Raw genomic sequence first — 15,149 nt, 5'->3', positions numbered from 1 at the left:
CATTCTCCATAAATCCTTCTGTGGCTAGACTGACCTTTAGTTGGGTGTGTGTATAACAACTCCCAATTCATCTGGACGGTTGCAAATTAGAAATTAGTAGCTGAGACGAACACTCTCCACGCTAAAACATAGCTATATGCTTTTGCTCTGGCTGAAGGCTGAGAAACATTTGCTTGGTATTTGCCTGGGTGGAAAGAGGTAAAGCACTTAATGAAGACACAGCTAGTAGTAGAGAAGCAGTCTGAGCTCATCATCAGACCGTAGAAACAACTCAGACTGGTTTTAGCATGCTGTCTCAAGAAGGGCCTAGAAAGGAATTTTTGTCTGAGAGAGTTTTGAAGATAGGAAGAAAGGCACTGTCTTGGGATCTTTGTGCTCATAAAATTGAACTTCCCACATTTTTGTGCCTTAGCAGAGTTGCACCAAAAAGCCTGAATCCATGGAGTATTTATTTACTGTCTGTTCATCACCAATAAGCATTTGTGATCTGCACCCACCAGTGATGTAGAAAGAGAAATGAAAATAAAGCACGTTACTTAGACATCTGGTTCATATTTGTAGACATAAAGGTGATTCTGGAAGGTTGGGAATAGGTACATTGGGAAAACGCTGATCCAGAAAAATACTGGACACTGAGGTGTTGCTGAATGTAATCAGATTGAATGAAGTCGGCAACGTTCAGCTGTAAAATGAATTGCCAAGGATTTGGTTTTAACCATGTGGCCAGGCTGTTTCATTGCAATACAAATTGTAAATAGCATGGGAGTTCATCTTTTTGCCAAGCTGGAGAATGGGAGAACAGCACTTCCCTGCTTTGTGAAACATCAGCTAGAATAAAAGTGGCCAGTGTTGCACCTGACAGAGCATTGGTAATCTCCCCACATCCAAATGAATAATTAGCTGAAATAATTACCAGCCTTGAGATGAATTCTCACACTTTTTTGCCCATGACAGTATCAAGGATAACAGGTGTTGAGAGTGCCTTGAAGGGACAAAGATTAAAGATTATTTCATTATCTGGATTCCTTTAGGCAGAGAAGTTTTGCATTTTATCCTGTCATGCACAGAAAGGTCTAAGCAGCATCTCGTTCTCCTCATGCTTTGGCAGTTTTGAAGCTAAGCTTTTGACAGAGAGTGAATATTGTTTAATCTGGGAGAATGGTCTGTCCTTGAGAATTCAGTAATCTCTGTCACTGCACAGGCTGATTCCTGCTCAGAGGCCCAAGGAAAACTGCAAGTAAGGATGCTGCAAGGATAATAAAAGGAAGACTTCTGCACACTGAGATTTAGATTACTTAGAAAAGAAAGTATTTTATCAATTAATTTACTTGGAGACTTGCCGATGAAATATTGTGTATGTTTCAAGCTCATTGTTTCAATACTTGCAAACTAGCATGGTGAGGAATGCTAATAGGATTTCTTTCTGTTCTGCCATTTCCTTGTGCATGTATCTAGATAAGATTTGTTTTGGTTGGTTATGCTCAGAGGCCAGACTGCATCAGGGCAAGCATCTATAGGGTGTGTGCACTAGGAAATATCACCTTTTACTTCTTCCTTGGAAGGCTATGTCAGAAACTGTAAACTTTCCAATGCAGTATGACCTGTCCTCAGCTGGATATTCTGCTATTCCAAATATTCTGGAATTATTATAATAACTTCCTAACTCTTTTCCATTTCACAGCAGTGACCTGCAGGAACAATGCATCTCAACCCTGTAGTAGAGTTTGCTATATTCTTACTACAGGCCACAAGGCACACCTGCATTTTACCCATGACAGAATGGTGCAAGATACTTTTGAATCCCAAGATGATGTGGTGGACAGTGAGGAAGAATGGGATGGATGGAATTGATGGAAATTGGCTATTACAAAAGCTCGTGTTCATAAACATTTCTGCATTTGAGCTTGACTTTTTTCCTCTTCATATTTTCTCCTCAAACTCCATTATAATTAGAAGGAGATTTTTGCCCAGTTGGTGCATATTTGATTAATGATCTTACTTTACACTTTCTTTACTTTCTTTACCAGTGTTACCCCATAAAGAAATATCTTTCCTTTTGTTGTATTTCAGTTCTGAGAGCTGTCTGCTTTTTCTTTGAGACTTGATGAAAACCCTTACATGTTTGATTATACCTTTTTAAGCTAGTAGCTGGCCCCTTTCCTCCCTTTGACATTCACCTGCGACTCCCTTTGTATTCAAGAATGGTCATGTGTTCCTGTCTACAGGCATGGAATAGCAGCAAAGAGAAAAAAGCAACACGGATTACAGACGTAAAGTTGGATGAAGGATTTAAGTGAGGTGATTTTCTTTGATGCACATTATTTCTGCCTTTTGCCAAGGTGGCCACAGAGGACTGTGGCAAGCGAATACTAGTCAGACATTTGTGAGTAGATCATATTTGAAAAAAGTTCAGGCTGGCATCTCTTTTCCATGCAGAGCAGTTTTCTCAGTTCTAATTATGCTTCTCTTTGCATTTCATGCAGTGATGTAGTATTGCTCATATACTTTAGAAGATACTTTTTTTTCTCCCTATGGTTACTTAAGAAAACCCTTAGCTAATTAATTCAGGCCATAAATATTCATCATTAATTAATATTTTCAGTATGGATATGTAGTACACTTACTGAGAAAAGCTAGCTACAATTAAAGAAATAATAATAAAAGTGAAGGATAAATTGGCTATGCAGAATTCCTGGATTTTGGCTGGATGTGACTTAAGTGCAAACAGATGCAATTCCAGTATTCATTGTTCTTCATAAGGTGGAAAGTACTAAGTATTTTCCAAGCTCAAGGAATCAGGCTTTAATGAAAACATTCTGATACTCATGAAAAAAAACTGAAGACTTGCAAGACTTTAGCTGAGAAGATCAAAGTCTTGTTTGAATAAATGTTGTTGTATTTTGCCTTTTGGGGACTAAACCGATCTGTCTTCCCAGAGATGATTCCACCAGCTTCCATTGGACTCTCCCTATGTGTTCCTGGGTCATGCTTTGAGAGCATCGTGTTTTTCCTCTGAGTGTGCGGTCTGATGGCATTAATGTCATATTAAAGAAAGAAGGGTCATGCTCTGCCATTGTTTTTTCCAAATGGTTTGAACAGTCCCAGTGACTTTGAATAAGCTGCTTGTCCAGGAGTTTGTAAAAATTAATTATAAGTTTTAACTGCTGTTCATAGTCAGAGAATTACACTGTCCTGAGCTAGGTCAACACAACAGGAAAAGAATAAACCTTTATAGCATACCTTTCCTGAATAGCTAGGAAAGGGGGGTAACCTGTGGGAACTATGCTAGTGCTTAAGGAAAGCACACTATATTTAAAACAACCTATGGTAATGCCTATTCTGCTTGCTTACAGAGGTTCCTCTGAGATAATGGGGATTGTTAATACGTACGTGGGGTGAACCTGGATATTACTGAATGACTGTAATGCAGTTTGTAAGTCAAATGGTTTAATATTGCTGGAGAATTTAGAGAGAATTCCTAAAAGGTACAAAAGATGTCCAGCTCCCCAGAGGATCTGGGTACTTCAGGGTACTCTGCACAGTGCAGTTTTTATGTCTGCATGCCCTGAGGGAGAGTGGAAAGATTTGTCTGCTCTCATTGTAGGAGGTAGTTATTTGTGAATCAGAAAATCTCAAACCCTCTTGGTGACCTTCCCAAAATTCTTTACTTAAAGAATACACCCATAAAACAGATGGCTGTACTGAGGTCCGGAGCCAGACTCACAAGGGTGTATACATGTATATACGGAAGCAGAGTAATGGCATCATGGTGAAACCTATTTTTGTTGAGCACTGAAGAACTTGAGACATCCCTGCTGATTCTTGCATGGAACCCCACTTCTGCTTGCCAAGGCGATTCCCAGCAGACAGGATATTCCTGGGAGCTAACTTGATGGGCTCTGTGCTGCGTTTCAGGTCTAACACATGCTTGGTAATCTGTTTCAAAACCACACAATACAGATATCTTTTAAGAAGGAAGTTGAACATGCAAAGAATTAAGGTAGTGCATTGATGAGAGTGAAGCTATTTTGAATAAGAACAAACACCCCTAGGCTTTCGGGATTTTAGTACAGAATTTTGAAAAAACATCAAAGGAGGGAAAAAAAATAAATACTGGTTTTGCAGCTATTGACATTTCAAATTTCATTTAACAACAGCAATATCATTTGTATATTTCACACCCTGTGATTTCCTTAGCAAGATATGCATTTACTCTTCAATGTAGAGACTTCTTGCATTGAATTGCTGAAAATGTAGGAAAGTTGTTCTTGTTTCAGTTGCAGTAACTATAGTTTGCCTTCACTGTGCCTGATATGTGAAACATATGAGCAAGCAACTCAAGACAATGCAATAATTAGCTGGTAAATTGACTTAGGATGTGAGTGCTTTATGCTTTTTGTGAAGTTTTTTTTTCCTTGCTTCTACATTTCTTTACAAGTACAATGTAACAAATGAAACTTTAGCCACCTGTGATTTATGTGTTTACCTTTTAAAAATATGCAGATTTTTATGGTAAACATGATCGGCTATTTTTCATTCTCAACACTAATAAGAGATGTATGTGTCTACTAACAGAATCTGACGAGGTTAATAATTTAGGGTTGTTGACAGGTTTTCGATGAAGAAAGCATTTTCCTTAGGTAAGCGCCCTATTTGAGTCTTAGTGAGTTTATCTCTTGTCACTTCATGTCACTTCCTTCAATGTATGAATGCTTCCACTAAAGGACATAGGTTGATTTTTTTCACCACATTAGAAAATGCAGTACACAGACAGATGGTATTCTGTCTAATAGTGTGTGTAGAACATTAATATAACAGAATCACAAAGACGACTGCAATACATCTACAGAATTTACCAGCTCTGTAAGGAGTCCATGTTGTTATTTTTTAAGACTTGACTCAGATATTGTAATTTCATTTGATGTCTAGTAGTTGATGTCACACACAGTATAAAGCCTTAACTATAAGGTTTCTGGATATGCGATTTGTGTATTTTTTATATTCTTCAAGGTACCTTGAGCTGCCTTTCAACTTTAAGATGGTTAAATCCTAGGGGTTAAGGAATCGAAATGAGAAAGGGGAGAAGATGGAACCCATCAAGATTGCTGTTTCTCCATCCCTCTGGGCTGAGCATTATTAGTTTGAGCTTGAGTAACAGGAAGAAAAGGAAGAAGAAAAACTGTCCACCCTGCTTTTAGTGTTAGCTGGGTTAGTGCTCAGGAAAACTAAGCTCTCTGGAGGAAAGCTTGGTAGGTACTTCAGGAAATGGTTGTGGTTTGAACAGTTGCTTTGACAAAACAGATCAAATGGCATAGGGCATAGTCATGGCCACAGTATTCGTGGTATGCTAAAACCACATCTGTGAAAAGTACATGCATGTATATATGCAGGCTGTCTGATGTAAACACACAAAATCTCTGAAGGCACAGGCAGGAAAGAGTTCCTTTTTAAAACCAGGAATTTTTCCTCCATCAGTATTGGACATCTTACTATAAAAATAAGATTGACAAAAGTGAATAAAGGAAGATTTCAGCAGTATCATGAGGTCCCATGATGGCAGTGGAACATTTGTTTGTAAATTCTCCATTGACCTGGGACCAATTAGAAAAAATCTTCAAGCTTGATAATGTTCTAGATACAGAACACTTGATAATTGCGTAGCTTATGCTGGAAGATAAGCATGATGGGAAATAAAACCAAAGATACTTTGGGAGAAATTAGGATACAACTGCCCTGTGACTTTCTTCTTACTCATTTTGATGGCTGCTGAATAGTATCAGGAGTCATCACAGTCCTGTACATCTTCCATTTCCATGTATACCAGATTCATAGAAGCAGAATCTAGATTTGCATCATTTTAAGACTTGCTACTTTGTGTTACACTTAACAGCTTTTCCATCGTAGCTCACTTAGAGCTATGCAAGTTAAAAAATAATAATAATAATAATGATAATCCACTCTTTTTTTTTTTTTTTTTACCAACATGAAAGCTGTTACTTGTTGATGCCATTGAAGAACACATTATCAAAGAAAAAAAAAAAAAAGAGAGAGAGAGAGAGCTAACTGGCATTCTGAGACCAGAAAGACAAGTTTCTGAAGGTTTTATTTTCAGGGGGCAGTGGGATTCTAGTGACCCAAAACTAAGTATTTCATGGAAGAAATGGTTCTAATTTCTCAGCAGATGAGGAAAGTAGCAGAAGAACTGGACTACATAAGAATAGAGATATGAAGAGGTGACTAGTATTTTCAAATTGCACAAATCTTCTATTAAAATTACCTTACTCAAGGTCCCATTTTCTTTCCTTATAAAGCCTCAAACACTTTATACCAAGCTCTTAAAATATGGGAACTACTTGTAAAGAAAAGTGTCTTTGTTCTGAAGTTCTTTCTAATATACATCACATTTTAAAGTAGGTAGTGAAGTTGTTAACTAAAGTTGTTTCTCTCACCCAGTCATTATATAGCTCTCAAAGCAGATGCAGGTGAACAGGTTGCCATTAGCAAGGGTTTCATCCCAGTTTTCCAGAATAGATGACTAAGTTTGGTGTAGTTTCTCAAGGAACATAATTTTCCTTAGCGTGTTGCAGATGTTTAGTTTAAATAGGTATTAAGAGACAAACTAAGCAGCTGCGTTTTGCAAGTTTTAATGTCTCCAGTATGGTCCTAATTATAGTATCTTATAGTCATCTGAAGATGATCTAGCCAAGGAGGGATTCTGTCTGTATGCAAACTGAGCTGTGTCACGTATGGGTCAACTGGCTAAACAGACACCCTTAGTGAACCTAGAGAAGAAAGAAGAAAGCTGCTGGAGGGAGATTTGTCCTCTTCTCTCCTTTGTTAGGTGATCTGATTAGCAGTGGTAGATTTCAGACCTAAGCCCTACACAAAATAAAACTGAGATGCTCAGAAATGAAAATTCCCATCTCATAGGGACTTCTGGTTCTTGCACACCCGCCCCCCTCAGTGGAGTGAAAAGGCTAGGTACATATTAGCAGTAGCGTTAGTAGATGACAGAGCAAAGGCTGGCAGTTTTCAATTTGCAGTGGGGAAAACCACAATTCATTTCACTCTCCCAAGAAAAAATTCCCTCAACTTACATAAAATAATTAACATGCACATTTTAGTAATTCCTTTTTTTTTTTTTTTTTTTTTAAGACATTGATTCTTTATCATTTTTTCTCTCCCCCTTGTACCACTGCTTTCATTCTTCCCACACAAATCACTGTTTCTCCAGCACCTAGAACTGTTGCTCAGCATCCCCAAAAGTGGTGCTGTTGCTGGGTAATTCTATTAATGTCAGGGGCCTGTTAAAATTTTAACCATCAACTATGATGTGTTTTGGAGAAGCAAACCACCAAAGATTTCAAGAACTCTATGGTGTAGTTTGCGAAATGCTTTAAGCAGTCAGTGCCACCAAGGAATTCAGCGTTAAAGGATGACAGCTTCTTAGACTTAGGCCCAGGATCTTGGGGGGCCCATTGTGATAATTATCCTGTATGAATAGCCTGACCTGGTCAGTGTGCTTGTTTGGTCTCTGTTTTTACATACATTTTATAATACTATTATTTGTATTGTAATATAATACTATTATTTCGTAATAAAGCACCTGTTTTTGTCGTTGAAAGGGCCTATAGAAAAGCTAAATGGAGTTGGTGTAAATATTTTTAAATAAAATAAAATCTAGGGATTAGTTAAAAGTTGTGCAAAGCTTGGACATTTTAAAGAGAGGTATGATTCTTTTGATGAATAGGAAATGTGTTAAGAAATTCTGATTAATTATTAATCTATTGAAAAAGGAGCTAGAAATATTAATATTTTATACTGGAGATATTTTTATAAAATTATCTTGTAGTTGGTTAGTTAGCTGGTTAGAGTACAGCTTCAAACAATCTATAGAAACAAGCGAATCCTCCTTTATCTCAAATATAATTAGCCATTTAAATGTCTTGGGTCAATTTATTAACACTTTATTCATCGGGGTGTAACTTTTATTAGGCTTTATTGCTATCAGAAATTATATCCTACACAAATACAATAGAGATTTAAATGTTCTGTAGAATGAGCCAATGCTTCCTGACTTTATTGCATAGTATTGTAATGAACCTTGACCAGCTGTAGATTTGATAAGTGTAAAATATTACTGCTTGCTGCTAATTTTGTTCCTTTTTAATGACTGATAATCCATGTCGATTTAGTGTGATAGTCACAATCCAATACTGTTTTCCTGCTATAAATGTGATTGTAACAGGAGCTATTAAGTGTGTCTGCATAATAAAATTAGTCAGGGAAGCTCTGTATATTGTTTCCAGGTCTTTGGATTTTCATTATAGTAGTGGAACTTGTTAGACTGTAAAGCTTGATGGTTGCCAGCTCAGACAGGAGGCTCTTTGCTACTTCCCTGCCAAGCGAGGGGGTAATGATGCTGCACTAAGAAGTCTGTTTTCACTGTTCTGGAAAATTCATCGTATATAAACATACGGTATAATTCTGGGGAGACTCTGAAAGGTGTCACAGGTGAAGAAAGGGAAGAAACTCATCCAGGCGACCAAGTATTGCAACTGCATACGTTTAGAGAGAAACTTGGCAGCTGAATGTCTGTGTTGGGAAAAGGCAATCGTGGCAGCTCTCGGTAATCCTGCAACACTGATGAGTCAAATGGTCACATTTGTCATGATGCCAAGGTGCATGCATGAAGGGATCCTAGGGAGGAAACCTAGGCAGCCACTGTCTCTTTTCCTTTATCACTCTGTCCAGCAGCACACTGCACCTGTAGAAAATGAGCTGTTGTGTCAGACAAATTCTAAGAAGCACTTCCTTATAGGCTTGGTTTTGGTCTCATTTGATCTTGCCTGATTTGGAGGCTTCTATTTCATTTTTCCTTGGCCTCTAGGTTTGAAGTGGAGATTTTTTTATAGGAATAAATGAAATTCCAACTGTGAGAATGATCAAAAAGTGTTTTCTGTAACTTAAAAAAAAAAAAAAAAACCTCCAGAAAATTACATTTTTTTTTAGAGTGAATAACTATGTGATCTCTCCTGATACCTTGGCAGAATAAGTAACTAAAACCTGTACTCACATCTGGGTAGTATCTCAAAAGAAACCATCCTGCACTAACACCTTAATGCCTGAAATCTTCTTAATTATCTTACTAAAAAGGTAACAGGGAATTCTGTCATTGACAGCAGTGTAGGCAAGATTTTGCTGACAGTAGTTTTGGCTGGCAAGCCACCGCTGCCCTGGTGTGATAGCTTTGCTGTGTCCCCTTCGACGAACTGCCCAGGAAGGCCCAGCAGTACTGACTGCTGGGGAAGGACAAGAGCTACTTTGACCGTCAAAGAACTCTTTTCACTGGTACCACTGGCCGAAGACAGGCTTCTGTGTAATTAGCAGTTTATAGGAGCAGTTTGTAACTTTTCATTGGCTGGCAAAACAGGAGTTCATAGCTCTTGATAAAAGGCAGGAATAAACCTAAGGCTTCACAGCCTTCCACATTATTTCCAAAATTACCTCCAATACTTGGACAATCTCCTCCAGGAGGTATTTGGGGGGGGGGGGGCAGAAAGCAAAGTGATGTGTGCGAAGTTAACTCACTCCTTTAGCGTAAGGTTTACTGTAGCATGTCCACAGTTTGGTGGCTCTGTGATAGAAACCGTGGGGCCTTTCTGAGTTTCTGCATACAGGGATGTTTCTGCATTATCCAGCCCTGCTATGCTAGGGAGCACACAGATGTTCTCCTGCAATCCTGCTATGGATGCTTCCAATGCTTAGTGTGACATAACAAATGATACTGAAAAATTTTAGTCTTGGCTTTTCTTCAGAGATCTTCAGGACACCAATTATGGCTGATACATACTCTCTTTGGAGGGCTTCCACAAGCATTTCTAGGAGTCAAAGGGCTATTTGCTGTGCTGGCTCAGTCCTCTACCCAGCACTACTTGAATCATGCTCTGTGCAACAGTTTGGGGAAATGCTGGCTGCTACAGGGCTGCTTCTTGCTGGAGGACAAAATGCTGAGAGACAAGTTGATGTGCGCTGCGTATCTGAAATCTGGCTGACATCAGTGGGAGGTGGAGGGGCTAGTCAGTGCACCTGCAAATTAGTGTGTCTGTGTGTAATTGGGGCTGTTTCATCGGTGTTCCTAGGGACTTTGTGAAAAAATCCAGTAACTGGCTCCTTTATGCCTCTAGAGAAAAATATCTTTTGGGTGGGGAGAAGACGTTCCCTGGGCTCAAAGACATAAAGAAAGGGGACCTATTCACCAATTTATTATAAAACAAGTTATTTCAATAAGTTTCTAATAGTCCATTCAATGTTTTGCTAGTTGAAGATGTCCCATACAGATTTAACTCTGCTCTTTTGCTCTAGCTCAGCAAGAACACTAATACAAAAGGCATTCCTTGCAAATAAACACTGCACAGATACAAAGAAATACTGTGCAAAACCTAAGCCACGCAATGAGCTTCAGAAAGATCAGACCCACAGATGTGCTGACTGAAGTTTAAGAGGCAACGTAACAGATGTACAAAGCTGTAGATCAGAGGGGATATAAAACAGTTAAACTTGCTTAAAGGCACAATGTGTCACAATCTAACGATTACATGCATCCTAAGCCCGACAGAAGAGGGAACATACGCTCAGCTATGTGCTCTTGGCTGTAGGCATGCCAGGAAGATTATAAAAATGCCATGCTGTGATATGTTGCCCTCCTGCCTGAAAGGCTACCATTAAGCTGCTTATTTACTGCACCTATTCAGGCAGCAGTGCGGTTCAGAGTGCTACCTGTCTTCTTGTTGGATAAATTAGTTGTGGATATCACAGGATTATTGCTGCCTATTGTTCAGTCTGGTGAAGGTGGGAAGAGATGAAAGACGCTGATCTGACCTTGTAATGTTTTGTGTAAAATAAGAGATGCTTCTTCTTCATAGTGCGTGTCAGAGTTGATCTTGGTAGGGCTGATTGTGTTTATTAGCTTGGAGTTAAATTAAAAAGGATAATGTAATAAAAGGAAAATCTTTATTATTCATATGCATATATAAATGAGATAAATGTATGAATGAGATAACATTTATACATATATATAAAGGGAGAAAGACGCAGGGGGAAAATATATGGAGGTGTGGAGAAAAGTCCATGTCACTAGAGCTTTGTAGTCTCTTTCTGGCTTTGTAAATCTGCACTGCTTGAAATGAAATCTTCAGGAGTACACACAGGAAAACTTAGCCAACCCTTCAACTCTAAATGGTTTATTGTTTTTGTATAAATTATTTTGTCCTCTATTTTATCATACATGGAGCTGTGAACTTTAAATTAGTGATAACAGAAATTGACAAGTATAGCATTAAAAAATAAACCATACAGCCCTACAGGCTTAATTATGAAGTGAGCAGGAAGATAGACACAGAAAATCCTGTTATAAAAATTTACCTCACATAATATAAATAAAAGATTGTCTTCCACTGATAGTCTATAGATCAAAAGGATAATATAAAATGACTACTCTGATATTTATTTTTCCTTTATTATGTGTATAAACTATGTATTTCTCATTTTTTACGTCTTCTACATATACACAGTTAGAGACAAATAAATATATATATAAAATGAGGGCTACATGGCTATATATGACTATCTGTAAGCACCTGTGTTTTCATGTCATCGTTAGAGATGTTTTTTCATTGTCAGAATGTAAAAACAAAAATTAAAGTATTCTGATAATATGGCAAGTTGAATGTAAATTGGATAAATAAAAACAATAATTATAAATATAAATTTAGTTTAGAAATTTTGATTCTGAAGATTAGGGATGTTTTAGATAATCACTAAATATCAGATCCTAATTATGGCAGTATATATTGCATCTAAAATATAAATGCATTATATTTATGGGGGGGGATTCTTTTTTCAGGTGAACCTTTCCTATCTGGAACAATTTTAAATGGCTTTGGTGTAGTACATTAATGGCCAAAAGTTGAATTTTAACATCAGTAGTCAGTAAGTATGATTTCCTTGATGGTTACACAAAAACAGGCCTAAAGTCTGTGTCAGTCCATTTGAAGTGAAGATCTGAAATGTTCTGAATTTCCAGCTAAACATTTTTTTTATTACTAGCAAAGAAAAGAGGAGGAAAGAATCTAAGAGAAACAGGTGCAACTCTCTCCTTCCTTCCTTGAGCTACTTATTTGATCATTTTCGAATGCCATTATAAAAACTGCCAGAATAGCAATCAATGTTCAGCCAGTAAAATTTTCACACATTAGAAGTAGCTATCCTGTGACAGGAAATCAGGCTTCAAGGACAAGGCAAGAAATAATAGCACCTTTTTAATAAGAGCTTACTAAAAATAAACCTCAGTATTTTTCCTGGTTACATCGCAGAATACATGGTGCCCTCAGTGATGGGATCAACAGAAAAGTATCAGGCTGTAAAGCATAGGATTGTGCTAATGAGGTAATTCCCCATTTCCTTATTTGTTTGCTCATGATTTAGGACCATTCCATGCAAAACCTGGGCTGTGGCAGTCTCCCTGTTAACATCAGTTGGGATGATAGCTCAAGCTGAGCATTACTGATGTTGGCTTACAGCACTGAGCCCTCTTGAAGGGGTATTTTAACTGGCAATTATTGTATTTGGTTATGATCAATCATGAAGGAAATTGATTTGACTCCCAAAAGTCTATATCTCTTAATATCACTATTAGCCAAGCATTTCTTTCCTTGTTCCTTCCTCTCACTCCACCTCCACCACATGCATTTGCTGAATATAGTGCTTTGCAAAAATTAGAACTATTAGCATTAAGACATATTCCTTTAAACTGAATTTAGAATAGAAGACGTGATAAAAACATGATGTTGTTTTAATTTATTTTCCATTATGTTTTAGTAAAGAGTCTGCTATATTACAGCAGATCTCTGATTTGTATTTGTCTCTACAGTAATAAGATTCCCCAACCAAGCAATTATTTCCCTAAAACAGGTGCTGTACACTGTATCTGCTTAGCATGGCCTGAAATGTTGATATACCTGTGAAGTCAGCTAATGCTACTATTTTAGCTGCTTCAGATAAAAGGCATCTAAGCAGCATACTTCTCTAATGCAGTTTGGAAATCTCTGTGATCTCTTTATTTCATGACAAGGTGTCAAAGCCTAGGAAGTATCACCTGTATTGCCAGTCCAAACAGTGCATCTCTGGAATCCATAAAACTTGACTGCAGTAGCACAGGTGTGTCCTGAGACAGTACGGTTTATGTTAGCTTCTGATTGAAACTAAGAATTCAGGGAGGTCATTTGGCTTCAATAAAAGGGAAAAAACTAATGAAGAATGAGCCATATGCACTTATGCTAACTCTGATGGAAGGACTGCTCAATCACTGCAGTTGCAATTAATGGTAATCACTGGCAAATCTGCCTTAAATGTATAATTAATCCAAAGCATGTAAGTAGTCTGACTGATGTGAATGGAACTCTTAACACACTCGTGTACTCACATGCACAAAATTAGTCAGGCACTTGGCTTCTCCAGGAGGGCTGCATGGAAATGCAAAACTCTTCTGCTAAGTCACCATGGGCTCAAGAGAATCGTGCAGTTTAATTATTTTCAGCCAGGGTTAAAGAGGGATGGAAATATCCTTTTGTGCCAGAGAAATTCATCCAGATGTCATCTGCAATGGCAGGAACAGTCAGCTCAAGGGAGCAAGCGCAGGTGAGGTTTTGGTACATGATGGTTACTTGGGAAGCCAAACTACTTTAAGATGTTAATGCAAGACCAGGGTAATCAGCCTAGGATAAGGTTGAGATTGTTCGTTCAAATTTAGAGAGATGTTTCTGTTGGAAAGAGCTGAAGAGAAAATTAATCCGGTGATGTAAATGAGACATAAGAATTGTGTGGGGAGACTTCAAGTACAGCAGTACTACTAGCTAAGATTTAAGCAGATTTCTCATTTTTCACGTGTACCAATCAGCTCCTGAAGCAGCAGCCAACTGCACATCCCCAAAACAGTGGGGTGGTGGAAAGGGCAGCAGATGGGAAGGGTCTCAGAGCTGTATAGACTAGAACTAGATCCTGTGAAAAACTGCAGATAATAGGTGAGCAGTAGGGTTAAAAACAGCATGGCTAGAAGTTTGACATCGCTGAGCAACGAAGTTGCTTTAACCTAAACCTGCTAATGAGTTGCAGAAGCACATACAGGTGCCAACAATTTTCACTCATTTTAACTGACTGAGAAAACAACTTTCAGAAAGAAGATTGTAATTGTTAGGGGCCTGGATGGGTGGGGGAGTGTTGGTCAGAAAATTAAAATCTGATTAAGAAAATTGGAATTCAGAGTGGGCTTGGTGTGTGCTAATCATACAAAAATGTGTGCCTCATTGTGCCAGCACTAACACGGCTAATTAAAACAGAAATGTATTGCATTGTCGCTGTATTTGACAGGTAAACCTAGAGAATGTTTGTGTTAATTATATACTGTAATAGCCTTTATTTTCTATATCTCTTATATGATTTATTCGATATCTTTTGTGATGTGAAAATATAACTACTTGCTGATCTCAGCAGTTATGGCTTCAAAAAGCATGTTATTCTGCTTAAACAGTCAGCTCTGATGAGGGACAAAACCACAGCAATTTAATGTACACTTGAAAAATAAGCAAAAACTGCTGTGATGCTGAGCTGAATATTATTTACAAATTAAGATTCCTTTGGAGAGAAGCTGTATGAGGCTTTGCTGTACAGACCATCCTTCTTCAAAATATAGCAGATGATGTATAAACAGCACTTTTTTTTTTCATTTATCATAAGTGTATTTTCAGAGAACGATGAGTTCATTAGACCTCAACACAGGACATTCAGGATACTTAAATTCTACAAAATCCTGGAGATAATTGTAGTTATTTAACATGACTGTATTTTTAGACAGTGTATTAACAATGACATGGCATTCAGTCCTGAGCAATAAAGAATTTTTTGATTCTTTGGAACTTTGATAAAGCAAATATTTTTGTGTAGAAATTTTGCAAAACTTGTAAAGTTTCATAGTTCCTTCCACAATGCCCAACAGAAGGCAAATAGTGCAAGGGAGTGCTTGGGTAATCAACATCTTGTGCAGCTCTAGTCCAAATCCACAGAAGTGCAAAAGATACCAGGAAAATATGACT

The sequence above is a fragment of the Netta rufina genome (genome assembly GCF_964035555.1).
Source record: "Netta rufina genome assembly, chromosome: 11".
Lineage (NCBI taxonomy): Eukaryota > Metazoa > Chordata > Aves > Anseriformes > Anatidae > Netta > Netta rufina.
The sequence above is the reverse complement of the archived record's forward strand: the minus strand, read 5'-3'. Positions refer to the sequence as shown.